The sequence below is a fragment of the Vipera ursinii genome, assembly GCF_947247035.1.
Source record: "Vipera ursinii genome assembly, chromosome: 3".
Lineage (NCBI taxonomy): Eukaryota > Metazoa > Chordata > Lepidosauria > Squamata > Viperidae > Vipera > Vipera ursinii.
The window spans coordinates 67,289,055-67,314,056 of NC_139516.1; the positions used below are offsets into that span (position 1 = coordinate 67,289,055).

At 43.2% G+C, this 25,002-nt stretch overlaps 1 protein-coding gene across 11 annotated transcripts in view; it reads right to left on the minus strand.

Annotated features, from left to right (window-relative positions):
- TM2D1 (TM2 domain containing 1) overlaps positions 1–25,002 on the minus strand; it is a 61,415-nt gene that overhangs the window by 13,953 nt on the left and 22,460 nt on the right. For 3 of the 11 annotated variants that reach the window (XR_014492032.1, XR_014492033.1, XR_014492034.1), the window contains exon 7: positions 24,081–24,592. The exons of 1 other annotated variant lie outside the window; for it this stretch is intronic. The gene's annotated coding sequence lies outside the window, so the exon portion shown is untranslated. Of the gene's footprint in view, positions 1–14,269; positions 14,627–17,279; positions 17,433–21,214; positions 24,593–25,002 lie in introns of those variants that run through there. 7 more of the 11 variants (XR_014492039.1, XR_014492035.1, XR_014492036.1 and 4 more) reach the window with 7 other exon arrangements.

Sequence of the window (25,002 nt, forward strand, 5' to 3'; positions counted from 1 at the left end):
CTCCTTTTATAGAGAGCTCAGGGCGTGGTCTCCCTGTGCCTCCTCCCGAGGAGTCCCATAGCCTTTCTTTGTTTGTCCCTGCTCGACTGCCTCCTGCGTCGGGCGTCCTTGAACAGGGCCAGCTGTGGGTCATCATCCTCCGCACTCTCGGGCTCACACAGCTGAGCAGAGGTTCCCGGCTGAGGACTTTGCAAAGTCTCCAAATCATCATCAGCCGGTTCGTTTCCCTCCTCCCCCACATCTGAGTCCTCCGATACATCGGAGCCGGCTGTCGGACCCACAGGCTGGCCCTGAGTCACAACACTATCCCGCACCGCAGGGCCCTTCCCCCGGGTCTGCCGATCCGGATGCGGTCGGGATGGGAACTGTTCGTGAAACGCAGTCACCAACGCAGGGGCATGAACGGCGGTCGCGTCTTCCCATGTGAAGTCCTCCGGCCCGTACCCTTTCCACTCGATCAGGTACTGGAAGCGACCTTTCAGCCAGCGGGAATCCCTGATGCTGGCGACCTCGTACTCGGGGGTGCTGTCGCCATCACGAGGTCCTGATGGGGGAGGTTCCGCTTGGCGAAGTGGACAAGCCGGTTGTTCGGGGACCAACAAGGACCGATGGAAGACGGGGTGCACGCGCAGGGAACGTGGCAGAGTTAAACGATAGGCGACCGGATTGATGACGGCCTCGACGGGGAACGGTCCAAGGTATCGGTGGTCCAGCTTCCTCGCCGGCCGAGTGGATGGTAGGTTCCTGGTGGACAGCCAGACCCGATCCCCCACCGATAGTGGAGGCGTATCCCTTCTCGACCGATCGGCGAACCTCTTGTAGTCGGCCTTGGCCTTCTCCAGCTGCCGTCGCACCAACCGATGGATCGCCTGTAACTCCGCCATGAATTCGTTCGCTGCCGGCTCCGGTGAGTCCACGGGAGAAAGGGGGAAAAACCGGGGGTGATAACCCACATTGGCCAAGAACGGTGTCATCTGCGTGGAGGTGTGCTGCGAGTTGTTAAAGGCAAACTCGGCTATGGCCAAATAGTCCACCCAATTGTCCTGCTGCAGGTTAACGTAGCAGCGCAGATACTGCTCTAAGATGCCGATGACCTTCTCGGTACCCCCGTCGGTCTGAGGATGATGCGCGGACGAGAGGCAAACCTTAATGTCCAACGCCCGCATCAACTCCTGCCAGAAGCGGGCTGTAAACTGGGCCCCCCTATCGGAGACGACTCTATCGGGAAGGCCGTGCAGCCGGAACACCTGTTGGATGAACATGCGACTAGTGGCGCGAGCTGACGGTAAGCCGCGACAGGGGATGAAGTGCGCCATCTTGGTCAACATGTCCACCACCACAAACACTGTCGTGAAGCCGGAGGATGGGGGTAGATCCGTCAGAAAGTCCATGGACACAGCCCCCCAGGGTCTCTTGGGCGTTGGCAAAGGCTGCAGTAAACCAGGCGGGGCCCCTGTCGCTGACTTGGCCTGCCTGCATGGGACGCAGGAGGTGACATAAGACTGGACATCGTGTCGGACTCGGGGCCACCAGAATGTACGGGAGACCAGGTTCAGAGTCTTGAACAGGCCAAAATGCCCCGCAGCCGGGTTATCATGACATTGGCTGAGGACGAGTCCCCTGAGTGGCCCTCCTGGAACATAGAGCCGGTCACGATAATACAGGAGTCCATCCGTGACCGACCAAGGCGAATCTGGCCCCACCTCTTCCTTCCGCTGAGCCACCCACGCCTCCTGCTGCTGCGCCTCCCGGATCCGAGCCCGTATATGCACCGGCTCCCGCACCGCAGCAAAAGACTCGACGGGGATCACGGTCCTGGGCGGAAGCTTGTCTTCCACTCGGGTGTACTCGGGCTTCCTGGACAGAGCATCCGCTCTCTGGTTGTGCCCGCTTGGTATGTACCGCACCCGGAAGTCAAACCTCGCAAAGAAGAGGGACCACCGGATCTGGCGTTGGTTCAAATTCCGAGCGGTCTGCAGGCTTTCCAGATTCTTGTGGTCCGTCCGGACCTCGATTTGATGCCGCGCCCCCTCCAGATGATGCCTCCAAGCCTCGAACGCCGCCTTGATGGCCAACAGCTCCTTCTCCCAGATGGTATAGTTGCGCTCCGAGGGATTCAATTTCCGTGAGTGATACGCGCAAGGGAAAAGGGTACCGTTGGGCGTCGCTGCCTGGAGTAACACGGCCCCAATGGCAATGTCGGAGGCGTCCGCCTCCACGACAAACGGCCGTTGCGGGTCAGGATGCTTCAAGATGGGCTCCTTCATGAAGGCGTCCTTCAAAGCTTGGAACGCTTGTTGTTCGGGGGTGTTCCACTGGAACCGAGTCTTCTTCTGCAGGAGCCGGGTGAGGGGGGCTGTCAAGGCAGCAAAGCCAGGGATGAATGTCCGATAGTAGTTGGCAAATCCAAGGAGTCGCTGAACGTCCTTCACGCGACGCGGGGGTTGCCAACTCTGCAACGACTCAACTTTACTCGGTTCCATGGCGATGCCCTCAGGAGAAATGCGGTGACCCAAGAAATCAATGGTCACCTGGTAGAACTGGCACTTCTCCAACTTGGCAAACAGCCGATGTTTCCGGAGGCGCTGCAGGACCTGACGGAGATGCTGATGATGCGCTTCACGCGACGGGGAGTAAATCAGGATGTCGTCCAGGTAAATCACAACAAACTGGTCCAACAGATCCCGAAAGATGTCATTCATAAAATGCTGAAACACAGCGGGGGCGTTGGTCAGGCCAAACGGCATCACCGTGTACTCGAAATGTCCATAGCGAGTACCAAACGCCGTCTTCCACTCATCACCCGGCCGAACCCTGACGAGGTTGTAAGCTCCACGCAGGTCCAGTTTCGTGAAGATCTTAGCCTCCCGGAGTCGGTCCAAGAGCTCGGGGATGAGGGGCAGCGGGTAGCGGTTACGCACCGTGATAGCGTTGAGTTTCCGGTAGTCACAGCAAAGCCGTAACTCGCCCGACTTCTTTTTGACGAAGAGCACGGGCGCAGACACTGGCGAGGACGAGGGCCGGATGAAACCACGAGCCAAGTTCTTCGTCAGGAAGTCCCGCAATGCAGCCAACTCGGGCTCCGACATGGAGTACAAACGCCCCACTGGGAGAGGCGCATCAGGGACTAGGTCAATGGAGCAGTCGTAGGGCCTGTGCGGGGGTAATTGGTCCGCCTCTGACTCGCTGAACACGTCAGCAAAGTCGGACAGTTCGGGAGGCAAGGAAACCCCTGGGGAACCCTCCACCTGGCCGGCACAGATATGGCGGGTGTGGTCCACGCACTGCAAACTTGGGAAGGTGACCAAGTTCTGAGACCAATAGATCTGTGGATCATGCGCCCGGAGCCACGCCAGTCCCAAGACCACGGGAAAGTGCAGATCCGAAGTGACATAGAACTGAATGGCCTCCACATGGGTACTGATGGCCATACACACGGGTTGCGTGGCGGCCGTGATAGGCCCGGACAGGAGCACTCGACCATCGATGGTCTCCACAAGCATGGGCGGATCCACTGGACACTGGGGAACAGCCCATTTGGCCACAAAGGCCGAATCCATAAAGTTAGTGGTAGCCCCAGAGTCAATTAAGGCATGGACCGGAATCCTCTCTGGCTTGCCAGGAAGGATCAGTCGTGCCTCCAAAATCAAATGCCGTGGAGGTTCACAGGCACCATCGGAACGGCGTCGCTCGGTGTGGTTGTTGTGGGTCGCCCGATCTTTCACACCGTCTAGATCGGGCTCGGGCCGTTTCCCGATAGCAAAGCGGGGGACTTTCTCGGGGCAGGCTTGGTCACTGACGCCCGCTGACGCTTCTTCGGGCAAGAAGCAGCCAAATGTCCAGGGTCCCCACAGTAAAAACACAACCCCTCCGATCGTCGTCTGTCCATTTCCGTCACCGATAGACGGGACCTGGCGGCACCCAGCTCCATTGGCTCCTCCCTCTGGACTGGGGGCTCACGCACAACAGGGGCGGCAGGGGTCTGTGGGGTGGCACGGCGACTCTTACGCTGCTGCAGCCGGGCATCGATCCGCAGACAAAGATGGATCAGCCCATTCAGGTCTGAGGGAATGTCCACGCGGGCCAGCTCATCCAACATCTCCTCTGACAAGCCATCCTGAAAGGCATCCACGAGCGCAGCCTCATTCCAGGCGGAATCCTGGCTAAGCAGCCGGAAATCGCTGATATAGGCCTGTAGAGGGCGCTGACCCTGCCTCAAAGCTTTCAGGCGTCGGGTGGCAGTCTGCGCCTTAATCGGGTCCTCGTACATGAGGCGCATATGGTCACAAAAACCCCCAAAGTTATCCAACAAAGGGCTAGGCTGTGCCAACAGAGGCGTGCCCCAACGAGCTGCATCTCCCGACAGAAGGCTCAACACGAATCCCACCTTATCTCGGTCAGTGGGGAAATCAGCTGCTCTCACGCTGATATAAAGCTGGCATTGTCCCAGGAAGGCAGGAAACAGTTCTGGATTACCAGCAAATTTATCCGGCATAGCTATCTGACATTTCCTCCTGGGTGGGGGGGCAGCATGTACCTGAGCCTGCAGTTGTGCCACCTGAGTGGCCAGCAAGGTGAGTTGCTGGTTGAGCTGGGCATTTTCGGCAAGAAGCTGCTCCATCGTAGTAATAAGGGGTGGGTGGCTGAAAGCAAACTGTTCTGAACCAGCCCTCTTCTCTCAACCCCTATTTCAAAAGAAGAGACTGGAAAGCGTCCAAGGCTAAAAGGCTTCTGCCAAGATTTAATAGTAAACACACAAGAGCTTATCTCTCAAGCAAAAGAGTTGCTTTCAGCAACCAGCCCCTCCCCAAACACTCCTTTTATAGAGAGCTCAGGGCGTGGTCTCCCTGTGCCTCCTCCCGAGGAGTCCCATAGCCTTTCTTTGTTTGTCCCTGCTCGACTGCCTCCTGCGTCGGGCGTCCTTGAACAGGGCCAGCTGTGGGTCATCATCCTCCGCACTCTCGGGCTCACACAGCTGAGCAGAGGTTCCCGGCTGAGGACTTTGCAAAGTCTCCAAATCATCATCAGCCGGTTCGTTTCCCTCCTCCCCCACATCTGAGTCCTCCGATACATCGGAGCCGGCTGTCGGACCCACAGGCTGGCCCTGAGTCACAACACCCTATACCTGTGGTGGCAAACATATGGCACCTGTGCCACAGGTGGCACGCAGAGCCCTCTCTGCTAGCATGCACGCCACCGCCCCAGTCCTAGACCTTCAGCTGGGTTTTATAAAATCTTTTAGCTTTCAGCCTCCGCCACCATGTGCAAAAATAAATAAATGGTGATGTCTATTTTTCTGTATGAGTTCATGGTGACCTAACCCTAACCCTAAGTGGAATTTTCCTTCTATGGGATTTTCCCATGTATTTTACCAGGAAACATAGATAGGGCAGGCTAAAAAAATGAGTGCCAACCTAACCATACCCAAGCACTCCAAGTTTGTTGGCGATGTCCATTTTGCTCTGTAAGTTCATGGTAACCTAACCCTAACCCTAAGTGGAATTTTGCTTCAATGGAATTTTCCCATGTATTTTACCAGGAAATCTACATACAGAAGCTTAGAAAAGCAATTGCCCTCCTAACCATACCCAACCAGTCTGACTTTCTTTGCGATGTCCATTTTGCTGTGTGAGTTCATGACGACCTAACCCTAACCCTAAGTGGAATTTTCCACCTATGGGATTTTCCCATGTATTTTACCAGGAAACATAGGTAGGGCAGCTTAGAAAAGTAAGTGCCCTCCTAACGATACCCAAGCACTCCAAATTCGTTGGCGATGTCAGTTTTGCTCTATGAGTTCATGGTAACCTAACCCTAACTGGAATTTTACTCCAGTGGGATTTTCCCATGTTTTTTACCAGGAAATATAGATAGGGCACGATAGAAAAGTAAGTGCCCTCCTAACCATACCCAAGAACTCTGAATTTGTTGGCGATGTCGATTTTTCTCTATGAGTTCGTGGTAACCTAACCCTAACCCTAAGTGGAATTTTCCTCCTATGGGATTTTCCCATGTATTTTATCAGGAAACATAGAGACGGAAGCCTAGAAAAGTAAGTGCCCTCCTAACCATACTCAAGGACTCCAAATTCATTGGCGATGTCCATTTTGCTCTATGAGTTCATGGTAACCTAACAGGAAACATAGGGCAGCTTAGAAACCTAAGTGTCCTCCTAACCATACTCAAGCACTCCGAATTTGTTGGCGATGTCCATTTTGCTCTATGAGTTCATGGTGACCTGATCATAACCCTAAGTGGAATATTCCTCCAATGGGATTTTCACATTTATTTTACCAGGAAACATAGAAAGGGAAGCCTAGAAAAGTAAGTGCCCTCCTAACCATACCCAAGGACTCCAAATTCATTGGTGATGTCCATTTTGCTCTATGAGTTCATGGTAACCTAACCCTAACCCTAAGTGGAATTTTCCTCCTATGGGATTTTCCCATGTATTTTACCAGGAAACATAGATAGGGCAGCTTAGAAACTGGAGTGCCCTCCTAACCATACCCAATCACTCCGAATTTGTTTGCGATGTCCATTTTGCTGTGTGAGTTCATGGTAACCTAACCCTAACCCTAAGTGGAATTTTCCACCCATGGGATTTTACCATGTATTTTACCAGGAAACATAGAAAGGGCAGGCTAGAAACGTGAGTGCCCTCCTAACCATACCCAAGCACTCCAAATTCATTGGCGATGTCCATTTTTCTCTATGCATTCATGGTGACCTAACCTTAACCCTAAGTGGAATTTTCGTCCAATGGGATTTTCCCATGTATTTTACCAGGAAACATAGGTAGGGCAGCTTAGAAACATAAGTGCCCTCCTAACCATACCCAAGAACTCAGAATCCGTTGGCGATGTCAGTTTTGCTCTATGAGTTCATGGTAACCTAACAGGAAACATAGGGCAGCTTAGAAACCTAAGTGTCCTCCTAACCATACTCAAGCACTCCGAATTTGTTGGCGATGTCCATTTTGCTCTATGAGTTCATGGTGACCTGATCATAACCCTAAGTGGAATATTCCTCCAATGGGATTTTCACATTTATTTTACCAGGAAACATAGAAAGGGAAGCCTAGAAAAGTAAGTGCCCTCCTAACCATACCCAAGGACTCCAAATTCATTGGTGATGTCCATTTTGCTCTATGAGTTCATGGTAACCTAACCCTAACCCTAAGTGGAATTTTCCTCCTATGGGATTTTCCCATGTATTTTACCAGGAAACATAGATAGGGCAGCTTAGAAACTGGAGTGCCCTCCTAACCATACCCAATCACTCCGAATTTGTTTGCGATGTCCATTTTGCTGTGTGAGTTCATGGTAACCTAACCCTAACCCTAAGTGGAATTTTCCACCCATGGGATTTTACCATGTATTTTACCAGGAAACATAGAAAGGGCAGGCTAGAAACGTGAGTGCCCTCCTAACCATACCCAAGCACTCCAAATTCATTGGCGATGTCCATTTTTCTCTATGCATTCATGGTGACCTAACCTTAACCCTAAGTGGAATTTTCGTCCAATGGGATTTTCCCATGTATTTTACCAGGAAACATAGGTAGGGCAGCTTAGAAACATAAGTGCCCTCCTAACCATACCCAAGAACTCAGAATCCGTTGGCGATGTCAGTTTTGCTCTATGGGTTCATTATAACCAAACCCTAAGTGGAATTTTTCTCCAGTGGGATTTTCCCATGTATTTTAACAGGAAACATAAGAAACGGAAGCCTAGAAAAGTAAGTGCCCTCCTAACCATACCCAAGGACTCCAAATTCATTGGCGATGTCCATTTTGCTCTATGAGTTCATGGTAACCTAACCGTAAACCTAAGTGGAATTTTCCTCCAATGGGATTTTCCAATGTATATTACCAGGAAATATAGATAGAGCAGCTTAGAAAGCTGAGTGCCCTCCTAACCATACTCAACCACTCTTAGTTTGTTAACCATGTCCATTTTGCTGTGTGAGTTCATGATGATCTAACCTTAACCCTAAGTGGAATTTTCCACCTATGGGATTTACCCAGGTACTTTACCAGGAAACATAAGATAGGGCAAGCTAGAAATGTGAGTGCCCTCCTAACCATACTCAAGAACTCCGAATTTGTTGGCGATGTCCATTTTGCTCTATGAGTTCATGGTAACCTAACCCTAAGTGGAATTTTCGTCCAATGGGAATTTCCCATGTACTTTACCAGGAAACGTAGGTAGGGCAGCCGAGAAACATGAGTGCCCTCCTAACCGTACCCAAGAACTCAGAATCCATTGGCAATTTGAATTTTGCTCTATGGGTTCATGATAACCTAACCCTAATCCTAAATGGAATTTTCCTCCAATGGGATTTTCCCATGTATTTTATCAGGAAACATAGAAATGGAAGCCTAGAAAAGTAAGTGCCCTCCTAACCGTAACCAAGGACTCCAAATTCATTGGCGATGTCCATTTTGCTCTCTGACTTCATGGTGTCCTAACCGTAACCCTAAGTCCATGGTGGCGAATCTATGGGATGCTGCATGCCACAGGTGGCACGCAGAACCCTCTTTGTGGGGATGCGTGATGTTGCCCCAGTCCTAGGACTTCAGCTGGCTTTTATAAAACCTTTTCACTTTAGCCCTCCGCCGCCATGTGCTAAGATGAAAAAGGTTCAATGTATCAATCAATTTCAACTTCTCGCGGGGGGAAAAATGATCTCGCAAAGTTGGAATTAGTCGAGTGAACTTTTTAATCTCACCCAGTCTGCCTTTACCACTGCAGCCACAACGACCCAATGGGCCATGCCCATCCAATTGGCCACACCCATCCAATGGGCCACCTCCACCTGGCACCCGACAATACATAAGTGGGTTTTGGGTTGCAGTTTGGGCACTCAGTCTCTAAAGGTTCGCCATCATTGCCCTATACCATTTCAGACAAATAGTTTTCCAATTCACAACTTCTGGAGGCATGTTGTTCCAGTGATTAATTGTTCTAATTGTCAGGAATTTTCTCCTTAGTTTTAGGTTGCTTTTCTCCATCCATTGCTTCTTCTCTTGCCTTTATTTATTTTATTATTTATTTATTAATTTGATTTGTATACCGCCCTTCTCCCGAAGGACTCAGGACGATGAACAGGGCAATACATAATAAAAACAAGATACAAAAATTAAAAATTATTAAAAAGTAATTAAACAGCGATGCCCGTAATAAATTAGTACAGATTAAATGTTAAGACCAATTTATAAAACCCAACCCCATCCCATCAGGTCAGGCCGGCCTGTTCAAAAAGGTGGGCTTTAAGATCGCGCCGGAAGGAGCGGAGATCAGGCGCCATCCGGAGCTCGACCGGAAGATGGTTCCATAAATCCGGCGCGCCCACAGAGAAGGCCCTGCCCCTGGGGGCCACCAGTCGGCATTCTTTGACCGGTGGCACCCTGAGGAGGCCCTCTCTGTGGGAGCGTACTGGGCGGAGGGAAGTCCCTTGGTGCTTGCAAATTATCCAGTGCATATTACTTGGTTACAAACCATAATTCGCTAAACTTTAGGTATTAACTAGAAATCATTAAACACAATCCCTTTACTGATTTCACATGTGAAATAGTTTGAATGCAAATATCACCCAATTGCAAATGTAGGAGATTTTTCTACTGTTTTCATTACAGGTCTCATTTTGATATTAATCAAGAATTCCCAATTGACAAACACTTTGTTCTGGAATGTTTTGCTGATTTTTCCCCTAGTATCTTCATCTCTATCAGTTGGTAGTTAAATAGTGCTCCTATTTCAGATTACCGTAATTATGTACTTTTGTTAAGTCACTTGGAGTACAGCAGAGGTCTTCAAACTTGGCAACTTTAAGACTTGTGAACTTCAACTCCCAGAATTCCTCAGCCAGGCAGGGCTGGCTGAGAAATTCTGGGAGTTGAAGCCCACAAGTCTTAAAGTTGCCAAGCTTGAAGAGCCCTGGAGTACAGAAATTAAAAACACATGGAAAAACCAAAGATTAAAGGATTTTTAAAACCACAAGAGCAATAAGGATGAGGCAATCCTTTTATGACAGACAATCACTCTAGGCCCTCAAAAGCCGGTGTAGGAAATTGAAGCAAATAATAAACCTTCAATAATTTCAAACATCAGCTACCACCAAAATAATAAAACAAAAGAATTTAAAAGGAGTAAAATATATCCACTGCTACAGAATTGCACATTTCGGGGTCAACTCTGTCCTTGCTTTTACTTTAGACATACAAAATGTGACTACACTATTGATGGTAATATGATTAGAGTCTGAAAGATTGACATAATAGTCATCTGACCCTTCTCAAAAACATTATCAGGCAGATGATCTAGAATCCTTGAATAGGCCCTTATAAAAATTGGGGTAAAGCAACCCATTGGATGGTTTCAATTTCTCCAGAATCACATGTGCAATTAATAGACTTCACCCAGTAGAAACACATGGTTCTTTACCCTTTCTCAGACTATAGAAAGATGTCAGGAAACTTGCAGGAGGTTCCCAAGTGTTCTGCAACTCTGAGAAAGGATCTCAACTTTAGATGGATGTTCAGGGGCATTCACCTTTTGAGGCATTGTCTTTTTATCCGGTCATAACCAGAGGACAGAAGAGATTCTATAGACTGCTCAGAGAAGCTTATTTATTTCTTCCATGCTGATAACCGTGGAGAAGGACATCTGTTACAAGTTTCCTAGGGGAAACTTTGATCTTCAGCCTATATGTCATGATTTGCTTCTCTCTTTTGGGCATACCAGTCTTGAAACCGAGTAGGGTTCCCTTGGAAGCTGCAAGCATGAATCTTAAGAGTTTGTATGATTCCATTTATTGGGTATGCTTATTTATTTTGTGGATGTTTTTATTGTTTTAATGATATTTTAAATTGTTTAAATTGTTTGAGAATTGTAAGCTCCCAAAGTCACTTGGTTGAGTTGGTGGCTATAGAAATTTTGAATGAACGAACGAATGAATGAATGAATGAATGACAATCTGGGCTCCATACAAGGTTTGAGCAAAGGTCAAAAACATTTAGGGCTGATAGTGCTATGAATCAGGTGGTATATTAATTTATTAAATAAATAAAATTAATCCACCTTTTGATGTCAGAGAACTGCTTGATAGCCCTTCAGGACTGTAAAGCTTATACTTGAATAACATATTCTTGATGGACTTTCCAAGTCCCATTGGCAATGAGAAACCACTTCCAGATAATCCAAAGAGAGTATTTGTAAGGAGATGCTCTTGATAGAGAGAGGCAAGATCCATTACCAAAGCCACCAGGGGGAAAAAACATAAGTCCAAACCAAGAAGAAAGCACGCATAAGCAGCTCAGATAGAAATCTCCCTCCTTCACATGAGTATAAAAAGGGGAGAAGGCACAGCCCAACCAGACTTGCAAGACTCTGTTACTTTAACCAATCTCAAAATTTTAACTCATGGGGTTGTTTTCTTCATCTGGTTTACCTGATGAGGATGACAGTACCTGTTTGATTTGGTTTCCATCTATAATCCACTTCTATTTTTTTAGGATTTTTTTTTACAAATATCAACCCTTTAGATTTCTGGTAACTTATGACCAACTTTCTCTACTTATTATATTGAACCACAGATACCACAAAATGTTTGATATCCAATGGGTATACATAAAATGACTTGTCATCTGCATAGAGAAGTAGAGAAAGTCTGTATCCAGAAATGTTAGGGGCATGAAAGTCAGCGTTACTTAATGAACTTGCCATGAAGTTGATATGAAACGGGAGCCTAAATGCAGCCTTGCTGACTTTTTTGTGTGTATATGTTCAGTTCTGGTAAGCAACTTATAAAGGCCACACTTTATAATGGTTCAAAAACATTTTCCAAATTAAAGAAAAAAATAAACACCAATCGCTATTCATATTTCTAAGTTTCTCTGTAAGAAGATGAGAGATGGGAGATAAAGCAAACATAGCCTTGAAATCAAGAAATGACACATAAAGGAAAGATTTCAGTTTATAGCTATGCCTCTGGGTTAGACGATACCACGCGAAGATACGATTTGCTCTGGAGCAATCTGCTTGTTCTTTTCCAATTATGCATTCAGATTCCACCCAGTCTAGCAGTTCTGGGTTCAAATGTGTAACATGTTGAGGAGAAGGTTGAGGAGTCTGTAATTAGCTGGCTCTTCCCGCAACACCTGATGCTGACCAATTCTTGATCTTCCTTGCCCTTTTCTCCACCGTTTCTGCTGTCGTCACAAGTTCTTTCATTTCAACTTCTTTTTCTACCTTCTCCACCTTTTTTTATCCAAGCTGCATTTGTGTTGAATTTCTTTGGGTTGCCTCATGGATGTACCCAGAACTGCACTGTTTGCTCTTTGTCAGCTGTTAACTGGCTCTCTCCATTGATGGATGGACTGGTTGAAACGTTTCTGATTTGACTGAAATCGAAATGGGAGATTCTGCCTGTGGTGTGCAATTTGAGCTTCGTATCTGTTGATCTTCCTGGCTATAGCAGTTATTCGCTGCTTTATTATTTCTAGTGCCCTCCTTTATCTTCTTTGTTTCTAGGTGCATCTTATCAACCTCCTTGGCAGTGCATCTTATCAACCATTGGCAGTGGTGGTGGATGTTTACCATGTGGGAGAACCCTGGTCTAACTCTTATTCAAATACCATTAAGGTAACCATAAATGTGAGAATTAGCTTTACCATAGTTTCCAAAGATTAAGACAGATGACACTTTTTAAAAATAATTTAAAGAGTACTTTATCAAGCTCTAAAGATTCAAGATGTTTCCAAGAATGTTTTAAAACTGAATAAGGCACATGGGTGGCAGCTGATAGTACAGATCATAGGGTTGTTTTTTTAAAAAAAATGCTTATTAATTTAACAAGATAGTAGCTTAAGTGTGCTTTTGGCCTCCTGTAAACTGTCAGAATACAATTCTGCTGTTGAAAAGGAAATTATAAAGATTGTCTCACAACATGCCTGTCAACAGCCTTGTTTAGTTGTCTTTATGTATCTCTATTGTCTAGGATACCTTTTATGTAAATGAAAAAGCGGATGAGCTTTTTTATTTTATCCATATTGTTTCAGCAGAATAGACGTTTCCTCCCTACCTCTTTTAAAAGTTTTCATAAAATAATCTCTGATATCTGAATCTGCTGCCATCTAGTGGCCCAACAGAAATTCTACAAGCCAGCCAAACTTCGCTAGACAAAAAAATTTGTAAACACGAATGTTATTTAAAAAAAATTATGTTCTTTTGATAAGATGGGTGGCATACAAGTGATAGATAGATAGATAGATAGATAGATAGATAGATAGATAGATAGATAGATAGATAGATAGATAGGATAAGATAAGATAAGATAAGATAAGATAAGATAAGATAAGATAAGATAAGATAAGATAAGATAAGATAAGATAGAGACAGATGATAGAGAGATGATAGATAATAGATAGATGAGAGAGTGCAAGAGTTTATAGACCTGGAATATAGTTCAGTTTCATCTGTGCACTTTGGCAAGGAAGTGGTATCTTCAAAGATAACATTTTTAAGGAAATGGAAGCATTCGTCACATTTCAAAAAGACTTGTCTATTTTTAATAAAGAGAGCAAGATGACCCTTTCAATGTATGTTCCTTAGAAGAAGGAGAAGACCAAATGGGATACAGATCCAACTTTGTCATTCAGCAGGATGAACCAGCCTCCTTCAGCTAATACCTTGCAGGGAGTGATGGTGTCTCAATTATACAGGAATGTTTCTTTAGCAACAAAATCTTCTTAGACTTTGCTTTAGGCAGAGTGTTTTGCAACCTGTTTAATAATGCTCGAACAACGATTAATCCAAATACTTGGCAGGGGGGATTTTTCTCTGAACCTTGGGAAAAAGAAATATTGTTGAATAATGATTCAGAACAGAAGAAACAAATTCCGGGTAAAAAAAAATCAGAATTATTTTTTTTAAAAAATTGTTCCTTCAGTATGCCTGGGAAGAGAAAACAGAGCTTCTTCAAGTGTGCTGAAAACAAGCTTAATTGGCTTTCTTCCTTGTCCATCACTAGAAGCAACCAATCAAGGAAGAGGGGCAAGTACTATGCTTCCCTGACTGGAAATCTCTCTGTGAATTCTTTGCCTTCAGGGATAATTGATTATGATGAGATCTATTAGTTAACGACAAAAGCTGGAAATTGGCTTTTCTTTTTTCCTCTTTGCTTCTCACTGCTTTCTCCTTTTGTGCTTTATAAGGATGCTAGTATGTTCAGCAGAAAATACAATCAAGACAGGCACTTAACATCGCTTTTGTTTGCTGCCCAAATGTAATTTTATTATTTTACTATATTCATTTTTAATAAATAGTTGGGCTTGGCCACCGGATTTGCGGTCCCAGGACTTGAAGCTTCCCCCCACAATAAAAATCTCCATACTACCAACTGCTTTTTAATTAAGTGTTGTTTATCTAACTTGGTAAAATGCCATTCAGCATATCTGCACAATAAATTCCAGCACCCTGTAAGTGGCACATTCAGTTATCTGAATCCTCATTACCCAACTTTTTCATTGTGCGTCAGGGTCTTAGACCAGGATATGCCATTTCTGTTGTGCATTAGTCAAGGACTGGAGCTTAATTCTCTCGCAATGCAGGAAGGAATACCTACTGGGATGGAAGTGAATTAGGCAAATTAGTTTCTCTGGCAGCGTTTTTTACCCCAACAATCAATGTCTAGTTATTATTTTTCAGCTTCCTGAACTAAGGAATCCATTGTTTTGTATATGGAGCAAAGATTAGAGAACTACACAATGAGGTAGAAATGGCATTTGTTACATATGTTCATGATCAATACCAGGCTGGAAGCAGACTAATTCAAAAAAATCATCATCATTTCCATTTCTTAATAAATAAACTAGAGAAAATACTAAAACAACTGTATTATTTAGAAAACTAAAACACTTTAAACTGGAAACAAGCCATTGTGTATACAGCTAGTCCTCTTTTAACGATGGTGATTGGCACTGACAAAACTCCATCTCTAAGCAATGTGGTCGTAAAGCACGATGTCACATGGCTGCAATGACTTACGGCGGCAGTTCTGGCAGTCAGTTGTGCTGTTGTCAGGTGAATCTTGCAGCCGTAGCATACTACAGTCATGTGTTTACCACTTGAGATCTCCTGCCGGCTTCCCCATTGACTTTCATTGGCAGGGAAGGTTGCAAATGGCAATCACCTGACCATGGGATGCTGCAACCATCATAATTGCAAGCCAGTTGTCAAGCAACCAAATCACAATCACATGACCACAGGGATGCTGTGTCACCCACAACTATGAGGAACAGTCATAAGTTTAAACCCGGGGCCTTCAAACTTGACCCTTTTGTGACTTGTGAACTTCAACTCCCAGAATTCCTCAGTCAGCGTGCCTGGCTGAGGAAATCTGGGAGTTGAAGTCCACAAGTCATAAAAGGGCCAAATTTGAAGGCCCCTGGTTTAAACGGTCACTGAACATGTTGTTGGTGAAGAAAGGTTACCTGTACCATAAATGAGAGACTTCTCACCCAATTTATAACTGCTTTATTTATACTGTTTTATATAAGTATCGGTCTTGTTTATATATTTGCCAAACCTGATGGGAAGGCCAACAACCCTCATCCTGGATATAACTCCTAGACCTCAATTAAGACTTTCAGTTAATTTATCATAAAATAGCAGCATAAACATTAATTTCAATCCCAGATGAATTGGTAACATTGAATTAGTAAAAGCAATTAGGAAAAACAAATCACTGTCTCCTATTTTGTTAACAAAGTTAACAGAGTGGCACAAAAATCACATCAATCTGTTTTATTTAAAAAGCTGAAGAAAAAAAAAGAAAGGAAGCTAAACTATGACTAAATTTGCCTTTCATTAACTGGACTACCACATTTTTTCCCAACATGTTATGATTATGGTTCATCACAAACTCAGCCAGATGTTTAGGTTGAATTTGGCATTTTTATCTCCCTATTGAGTCCTTCCCAAGGACCTGGGAAAGGCAGATGTTGTAGTTTGTTAGTGTTCAAGGTATTTGCACAGGATATAAACTATTCCAGGAAAAGCTGAATTTTGTGATTGCATGATAGTAATTTTGTTAATGTTGTTGGTGTTCAAATGGTGGTCTCTAGTTGATTTGGGATTGCACTCAAGGCACCTATTACTACCGGTTATTATTCTTTGTTTTCAATCTTTGTATATTTGTGACAGGTACTGTAAACAACATTTCTTCCAGACGTTCTGCAGCTGCTAGCTCTGATTGCTCCTGCCTGTTGGACTAGATGACCTTCAAGGTCCCTTCCAAATTATTATTATTATTATTATTATTATTATTATTATTATTATTATTATTATTATTATTATTATTATTATTACTCAAAGCCTATGGTCCTGATTCCTGTAACCCATTTGTCACCAATTATTCAGGAACTCCACCTAGCTCAGCTCTTCTCAACTTGGGCAATTACCAGTCTGGTATGGGTTTCTGTAAATTACACCCTACCATATCATTTATCACCGGCTCATGGTTGACTCAGCCTTCTGAAGTCAGTAAAATGAGGACCGAGATTGTTCAGGGCAATATGCTGACTTTGTAAATTGCTTAGAGAGGGCTGTAATGCACCGTGAACCGGTATATAAGTCTAAGTGCTATTGCTATTGCACTTATGGAGGAGATACTCTTCATCCAGCTCCTCTAATGAGATGGCCTAGTACGGTTGAATCTTTGGCATAGCTCTCATTGTTCTCAAAGCACATAAGCCCCACAACCACATCAAGGTAGGGCCTCGTAGGGGATGGAGGAGGTTATTTATTTTCATTCATTGCATAGTCAGCCAGATGTTCAGACTGGATTTGGCATTTTTGTCTACCTATAGAGTCCTTAACAAGGACCTGGGATAGGCAGATGTGGATGTTTGAATGTTTGGATGGTATTACAGATATCATCGCAGGATGGAAGCTGTTCCTAGGTGTTCTTATTGTTGTTGTTGTTGTTATTATTATTAGCAAATTTTTCTCATGCAACCAGTGAGCACTTTCTTTCCTCTAAAATGAGTAGCTGCTAAGGAGGCATGGAGAGGCATGCTGTGAGAAAGATCAAAACTTTAAAAGCCCAGCTGTGATTAATAACATCCATAAAGTTAATGTCTAATTTGACCTGAGTTTCCATAGAGTGAACTACATAGTTTATAGGAAGAACATTATCATAATTTGCTTGAGTTTAAGCATGCAGGTGTGTGTGTGCATGTGTGTGTGGCCTTCACACAAATCCACCATCACTTACGTGTCACCTCTCATTTGGATTACTTCAATGTTCTTTAAGACCACTTGGAAGCTGTAGCAGGTCCAAAACGTGGCAGCATGAGTAGTTATGGGTACCCTTTGGTACTTTCATGTGTCCTCTATTCCATGAACTGAACTTGTTGTTGATTGGTTTCTGGGGGCAATCCAAAGTGCCGATTGTCATCCACAAAGCTCCTCATAGTTTACAGGTCTGGATGTCTGCCAGAGTACCCATATCTTATAATCCTATTCAATAAGATCTGGATTGGCCCATCCTGGATATTTTCAATAAAACAATATCATTTTATGGGACTCAGGAATCCTGCCTGACATATGGAATAGCATTCCTTCTATGAGCCATCCATCCATCCACATCCATCCATCCATCCATCGTTTTCGTCAGGTGGCAAAAGTTCCTTTAAAAAAAATTATATGGTACATTATTTTAAAAATTGCAAGTTTCCCAGAATCTTTTTGGAGTCGAACAGCCTTGAAACCCCATACGTGATTAAAAAGTCTCTTATCCTATTTAAAAAATGACTTTGTGAGGAGTTACATGACTTTATTAGGAGTTACAAGAACTGTTGTTTTGGACCTATCCATGTAATTCCAAATGCGACTGCTTATCATGTTCACAATGAAGAAAAATTAGAGGGAAAATAAGGAAGCATTGATCACCAAACAAATCTGAGTTCTGACTCAAAACTACAAATGACCAGGCTCAAATTATTCTACTTTGGGCACATCATGTGAAGAGCAATCTCTTTAGAGAAGGTGCTAATGCTGGGCAATGTGAAAAGAAAGAGAAAAAGAAGATGACCAGCAACTCAAGTTACAGAAGCAATGGGTACACTATTTAAAGAACTAAAAGGCTAGATTAGGGACAGATGACCACGGAGAAAACTCTTTATCTAGGCCATCACTAAGAACCAAAACCGACCTGATGACACACAATCAATTCGTTTATCAAAAACTCTGGAGAAAAAAAGAAAGCTAAATGTGATCAAGATTGTCTTTCGTTATTAAAAGGATTTCACTGTTGTTGTTTCAAAAACAGGATATTATATGCTATAGAGTCAGACCAACGTAACTACATGGATACAATTGTTTTGATCCCTAGACAACGGGATCAGGTAAGATCATGTCTGTTCACATAGTGGCCTGTCCTCCTTCCCCAGTGCCAACTCCACAGCTCTTCCAAAGATCAGTGACAGGGGAAGGGAGTTGGGGGGGGGGTTGGGACCTGGTGGGATAGGATGCAAGCCCCCAAGCCTCTGGGGATTCCAATGGGTGGGAGGCGGCGCATAGGCACCTCAGGGGGTGGGGAGAGATCCGGGGCAGGTGGCTCTGGTCCTGTGCGAGGTCTCCCAGGGCCTCCTCTACCTACGAAGCATCCTTGCTCTGATTAATGATGAGGAAAGTGGGGTGGGAGTCATTAAATGAGGCGATCACATGGGTGTTTTGCTTAATGACTTGTCACAGCTAGCAACCGTAATTGGCAGGCTCTCTTCTTTCAATATTGCTTAAGCTATCATAGTCAGTAGGTATCAATAACCCTTATTCTACCACAGAGTCTTCACGGTCCCATCAAACTGATTTTCCTTTTGGTAGGCTGATGATAAGATTATTACCAGAATCACCTTTTCTCCTGCATTATTCTGTCAGTAACCCTATTGCAGACTAGGACTACACACAGAGAGACACACAGAGACACAAATACTGAACTTCAGACTTATGCTTGTTCTGGCTCCACTTTCACACTCATTCATAGAAAATTACTCCCTTAAGTTGCTCTTAAAACTCCGATCACTCATTCCTCTGGCAAGAAGTGAGGGCATATTTGTGCAGCAACAATAAACGAAATAATCCATTTGTACTGCTTTTCTACTTGCATGTTTCTTTTACTATCTAATCTATAGGAGACCTGTAGCAGTTGGAATGAATCATTTTAGTTTGATAGTTAACCTGCTTGAATCTTGCCTGTGTAAGGAAACCACGCATAAAGTTAACTCTATCTTTTTTCTTAAAAAGAAATAGTGTGCATGTGTGTGTGTGTGCGCGCGCTTGTTTTGTTGGTGACGCGGGAAGTGAGCCTAACAGTAGACTCATTACTCTAAACAAGACTTACTGTGGCTGATGGTCAACATTCTTCTTTCAGAATTATCTTTATTAAAGATATAAGGCCCAAAGCTACCACCTCACTTTGAATTGGAAGAGTGCTTCTATTTGCCCTTGAAATAACAAATAGGTGCATCTTGTAGAACAGACATCATCTCTCAGATTAACAGAATTTAAAAATTAAGGCTCATTTCTGCAGGTATAATTGGCCCATCCCAGTGTCCCAGTGCTAAATCACTTTCCCTGTAGCCAGTGAAGTTTCATAAATTCTGCTTACCCTTTGCCAATCTACACAAAATCCCTAAACTATTACATGGTGTAATTGTTGGACTGAAGTGTGCTGTGTGAACTCATTCATTATGTCTTATTAACAATCAAAGGGATAAACAGTCCTGATTTGACCTTGGGTGAACCCAGTCTCTTCCAAGGCTAGCTGCTTTGGGGATGAATAATGGCCCAGACACTCTTTGAAAACAATTCTGAGGTACTTTGTGAGTATAGCAACTATTCAAGCAGCCTGGGTTGTTTTTTTGGGTTGTTTTTTTTTGTCAAACTTCTGCACAAGCCTGAGAAAAGGAAGTGTTCTGCTTTAAGAGCTGCATTAATCTAATTACTGAAGAGTTATTTCATGATACCTCTTAAGTCATTATCTTGCAGAGTGCCTGGTTCACTTTGCCCTTTTGCTCTTGCATTTATAAATGCAACTTGTAAGCCTATTTTTGTATTGTTCTGCTGATCAAAGGCATTCCTCCAACTCTATTTTGGGCTGAAGGTTAACTTGCTCCACCTTTGCTTCCGCGTATAAACTTTGCAACCCTGTCCTCAGCCCCACCAGTTCTAATAGTTACCATTGTGCTTGCTACATGTATATTATACACACATACACACACACGCTCACCCACACACCTGCTTCAGTAGCAGTGCACAGCACTGTGTGCCATTTACGAAAATACATAATTGAAATAATCACAGCCTAAACCTGTGCTTAACAAGATATGCTTTGCAGTCATCAACGGAGTTGTTTTGAAGGCTAGAGTCCTTAAAGGTTTTCATAGGGGTATTCAAGAGCTCTGAATTTGGTATGACTGAACCACAAAAATGAAAACCCGTGGGGATTTGTAACGGACTAGACAAAACTCTGAATATTACTTTTCATGATTACACCTATTGCTCTTACCGTGTATTCTGTATTACAACAGAAGAAGAGAATGATAATAATGTGTGATCAGAGGAAGTACAACAGTGTCTTAAGAGCTATGGTGGCGCTGTGGATAGAATGTAGTATTGCAGGCAAACTCTGCCCACAGCCTGGAGTTCAATCCTGATGGGGCTCAAGGTCGACTCAGCCTTCCATCCTTCCGAGGTCAGTAAAATGTGGACTCAGATTGTTGGGGGCAATATGCTGATACTGTAAACTGCTCAGAGAGTGCTGTAAAGCCCAACGGGGCAATATATAAGTCTAAGTGTTATTGCTATTGTATTTTCATGCAGGCATATACATAGAATGAAGGCTACTGCTAAGCTTGTAAGCCGCCCTGAGTCTTCGGAGAAGGGCGGGATATAAATGGAATTAAAATAAAAATAAATAAATAAATAAATAAATCTGAGTCCATGGCAAATACAAAGTGAAGGAAAGGTTTTCTCCTCCTTAGTTGTCAACACATGATTCGTTACTGACATTCAGCTGTCAAAATGCTCTGGAAATGGTCAAAGGCAAAGCTGCAATATGGCACTAGATGAACATATCAATGCTAGTAATCCACTAACCTTACTCACAGCATAAAGTATGAACAATATTTAGCAAATTACTACAATCTGTTTTAAAACATGTGCTTTGATTTATTAAGGAATACATATTTCCAAGAGCATAATGATCTCATGTAGACTGCCCAAGGAGCATACGTCTCAAAGAAGATCAAACCTTAGGAGTGATTCAGTAGAGAAAAGATCCATTTGGACTTCATAAAAAAAGAGAGAACATTCATAAACGGAATAAATAATAAATATTTATGAAACTTAGTTTAAGGAATTGAACCAGGCCTTCAGCATTTTTTTTCTACAAAAAGGGAGGAATGGCATGGTGATTATTCATTCCATTAGGAAGAGAGTATCAAATCTCAGCTGGAAGGTTAGGCAGCTGACCTTTAGCATATCTCAGTGCAACCTGCAATACCACAGCCTTTGCTTTTAGGCAAACACACCATGAAGAATCCCACAAAAAGTGGGGGGGAAACCTTGAATGCTGCTGTATCTTCAAGAACAGAGTCTGTAGAAAATTTGGCTAAGGCCAGATGAGATTCAGACTACTTTTTTCTATAGTCTCCCAGGTGCCCAACCAGCATTCTCAGAAACCTAGACTCCCAACAGCAATTCTTCTTTTTACAGAAGCTAAACAATTTCAGAAGAGTCACAGACATTTTAAGAAACACATCTTGGAATCACTTCTATAATGGCATCTACTGTAAATGTTTCATAATGCAGGATTCCATTAGCAAAACAAACCCCTTGCTCCTTTAGCCTGAATTACTCATTCCCTAGGCATCTACATTTCCCAGATACAGCTCTCAGAATAGGTCTTAATGCCATCCTCATCTCAAAAACTTGCAAGCTGGAAGCTTACGTTTACAGGTACGAAGATCATTTCCTATTGTTCACATGAGCTATTTATCTATTCCACCAAGACATGGTTAGTTATAACATTGGAAGAAGAATATTTTCATGTGGAAGGCCTATCCTTGGAGAAAATGTGGTTTGTAGCATAATTTATATCAGGCTCAGATGGCCTTAAGACTGAGGATATTGATACTTTATAATAAAATGTATAGGATCTCAACCCAGAAGCATAACACTCAATTTGTACATTTTAGACACAGGTTTCAAAACATTTCTAAATTCTAATAATGCAATTAATTAGTAATTTGAAGATCAAATTCCAGATGAACGTGTGGGCAAGCTTGCCACTCTTTGAACATGAAGGATTGACACCTTTATTCTTTATCTTTACCTTTAAATTGGAAGATTATGTATGGTATCTACTTTAAGATGTTTAAGAAGCCTTACATTGTGTTCAGTGGGCATATTTTCCTATCACCAGTGATTTTCCACTGCATTGTTCCACTGCATTTCGAGAGTAACCACGCTCTAGTAGTTGCACTTTATTTAAAGAGATTTCTTTATCATTTAACTTTATTACAGCAGGCACAGCCTGGATGCTGTTCCGAGTGACAAGGACTATTTCCTTAATTACTGTACATTGATAATAGCATTTACTCTGGCAACCCCAATGCTATTCAATCAAGTGAGATTCAATAAAAAAAGCTGATTTGCCAGAAGGAAGATGAGCATAAATGCCTGCCATCATATTCTATTTTTAAAGGTAAAGTTACTCCTTGTAAAATTGTTATTAAGAAATGTAATACAATATTCTTCCGAGTTTTGTTCTAAAAAAACACACACGTCCTCTGCCCAAGCTAACGATATTTTCCATTATGTATCTCCTCCTATCACCCATTTAAAAATATTTGATCCCATTCTACTACGGGGGTGGGGTAAGCGTTTCTTATCTTACCCAGATGTAGATTTTGCATTTATTGTGTCAAGTTTTTCTCCCTTTAATTTTGTATTGCTGCACTTAGTCATCGCTTGATTAAGTGATGACTAAGGGGAATGGTTTATAAAATTGAAATTTTGCAGTAAATGTAGTACATGCTGAAAATGCCGACTTCAGCGTTACACACATCTTTTGTTAGAAGGTTATGGAGGACATTTAAATATAAAGGCAAACTATGATGAGATCAAAGCTCATAAAACAAATGAAACCCATATAACAGTGTATTAAAAAGAAATGACCTATTCTGATAACTAATTTGAGTTCAACGAGAGAAATTACTAAAGGAAGGACAAGGCTTATTTTTCCCTGGTTTCTTAAACAAAGAAGCAGAAAAATAATATACTTATGCCTTTTTCTTAAAGTGAAATAGCATCTTTGCACATGAACCACCATAATGCAGACCCGTATAGTAGCCTGAGACTGCTCTAGTTCTACCTTTGTTTGCTTACAAGAGGATAATCAGAGATTATTTCCATAACAGAAATCTACTAAAAAGAATCCATGTGTGGAATACTTTTAGTAGCAGCAAATCTAAGCTAGGAGTTGCAGAGTATTCAACATCATTTTTTAAAGGGCTTGTAAAGTGGACTTGACTTTAAACAACAGTTAAGATTTTCCAAGCTGACAGAAGTGACATTACCAATAACCAGTGTGTACAGGGACACAAGGTATTTTATGATTGGTGAAGTGACATATATTTATGTTTAGATTCCTCAAGAACAGCAAGATAAAAATGCTACAAATATTTAACTCCAACCTGGGAAAAGAGACAATGATGTAAATGTTCCTAGGGAACAATATTCTTATTCTTTTGAAGGAGGTGAGCCAAGACACTTAAGCTCTGGAGAACCTTTAACATAGGAAGCTATTTATCATAACAAGCTTGGTTGAGACTGCTCCCCATACTGAACCAATTAGAGAAGCTTATTTCGTCATACTTCATAACTCGCAATGATAGGTTTCCAAGCCTGGCGCAGTGCAGTAATTGAATTTTGATCAAACACACATGGCCCATAACCCACTATGTGAAACTTTCAGAACAGTTCACAGCTTCTAAATATCCCATCAACTTACTGCCAAAAGTACAGAATGTACTTGATGCGAGGGAGGGAAGGAGTGAATGAGCTGGAACCTGGTACATCTGCACAACAACACATTCTGGTGTGTGATTTCTCCTTTTCAAATAGCAGTAGGGATAAGGGATGTTGAGCGATGAGGTAATTTCTTCCTGTTTTTCCCCTTTACATCCACACAGTTTTCAGTTTTTTGTACAACTCGTATGAAGTCCTTTGTGCAGTAGGTCATGAGGAGTTTGTTATTAAAAGTCCATCTTTTGCTTTTATTTATCAAGTCATTTAAAAGATAAGTCACTGTCTTCTTTTCAATAAGGTTACAATTGGCGCATAAGGCTCTGACTTCTGTTGTGGGATCAGCAGAGCCCATTACAATATCGCCTACTAGTTTTCCTTTGTGCACAAAGAGCTGATGACAAGAGTTGATGAAATTTCTCAATCCTCTGAAGACAATCCTCTTCCATCATTTCATACGCAGGCATCTTCTCACACTCAAATAAAGTAAGTGAACTCCTGGGGGGGGGAAAAGTTCAGCCATAAAACGGGTGCATAGCCAAAGTACAAGAGAATACATTTAAAGCTTTCCTCCTTGGCAAGTAATAACAACAACAACAACAATAATAGTAAAGTTGGAAGGGACCTTGGAGGTCATCTAGTCCAACCCCTTGCTTAGACAGGAAACCCTACCATTTCAGACAAATGGCTCTCCAGTCTCTTCTTAAAAACTTCCAGTGTTGGAGCATTCACCACTTCTGGAGGCAGGTTGTTCCACTGGTTAATTGTTCTAACTGTCAGGAAGTTTCTCCTTAGTTCTAGGTTGCTTCTCTCCTTGATTAGTTTCCATCCGTTGCTTCTTGTCCTGCTTTCAGGTGCTTTGGAGAATAGCTTGACTCCCTCTACTTTGTGGCAGCCCCTGAGATATT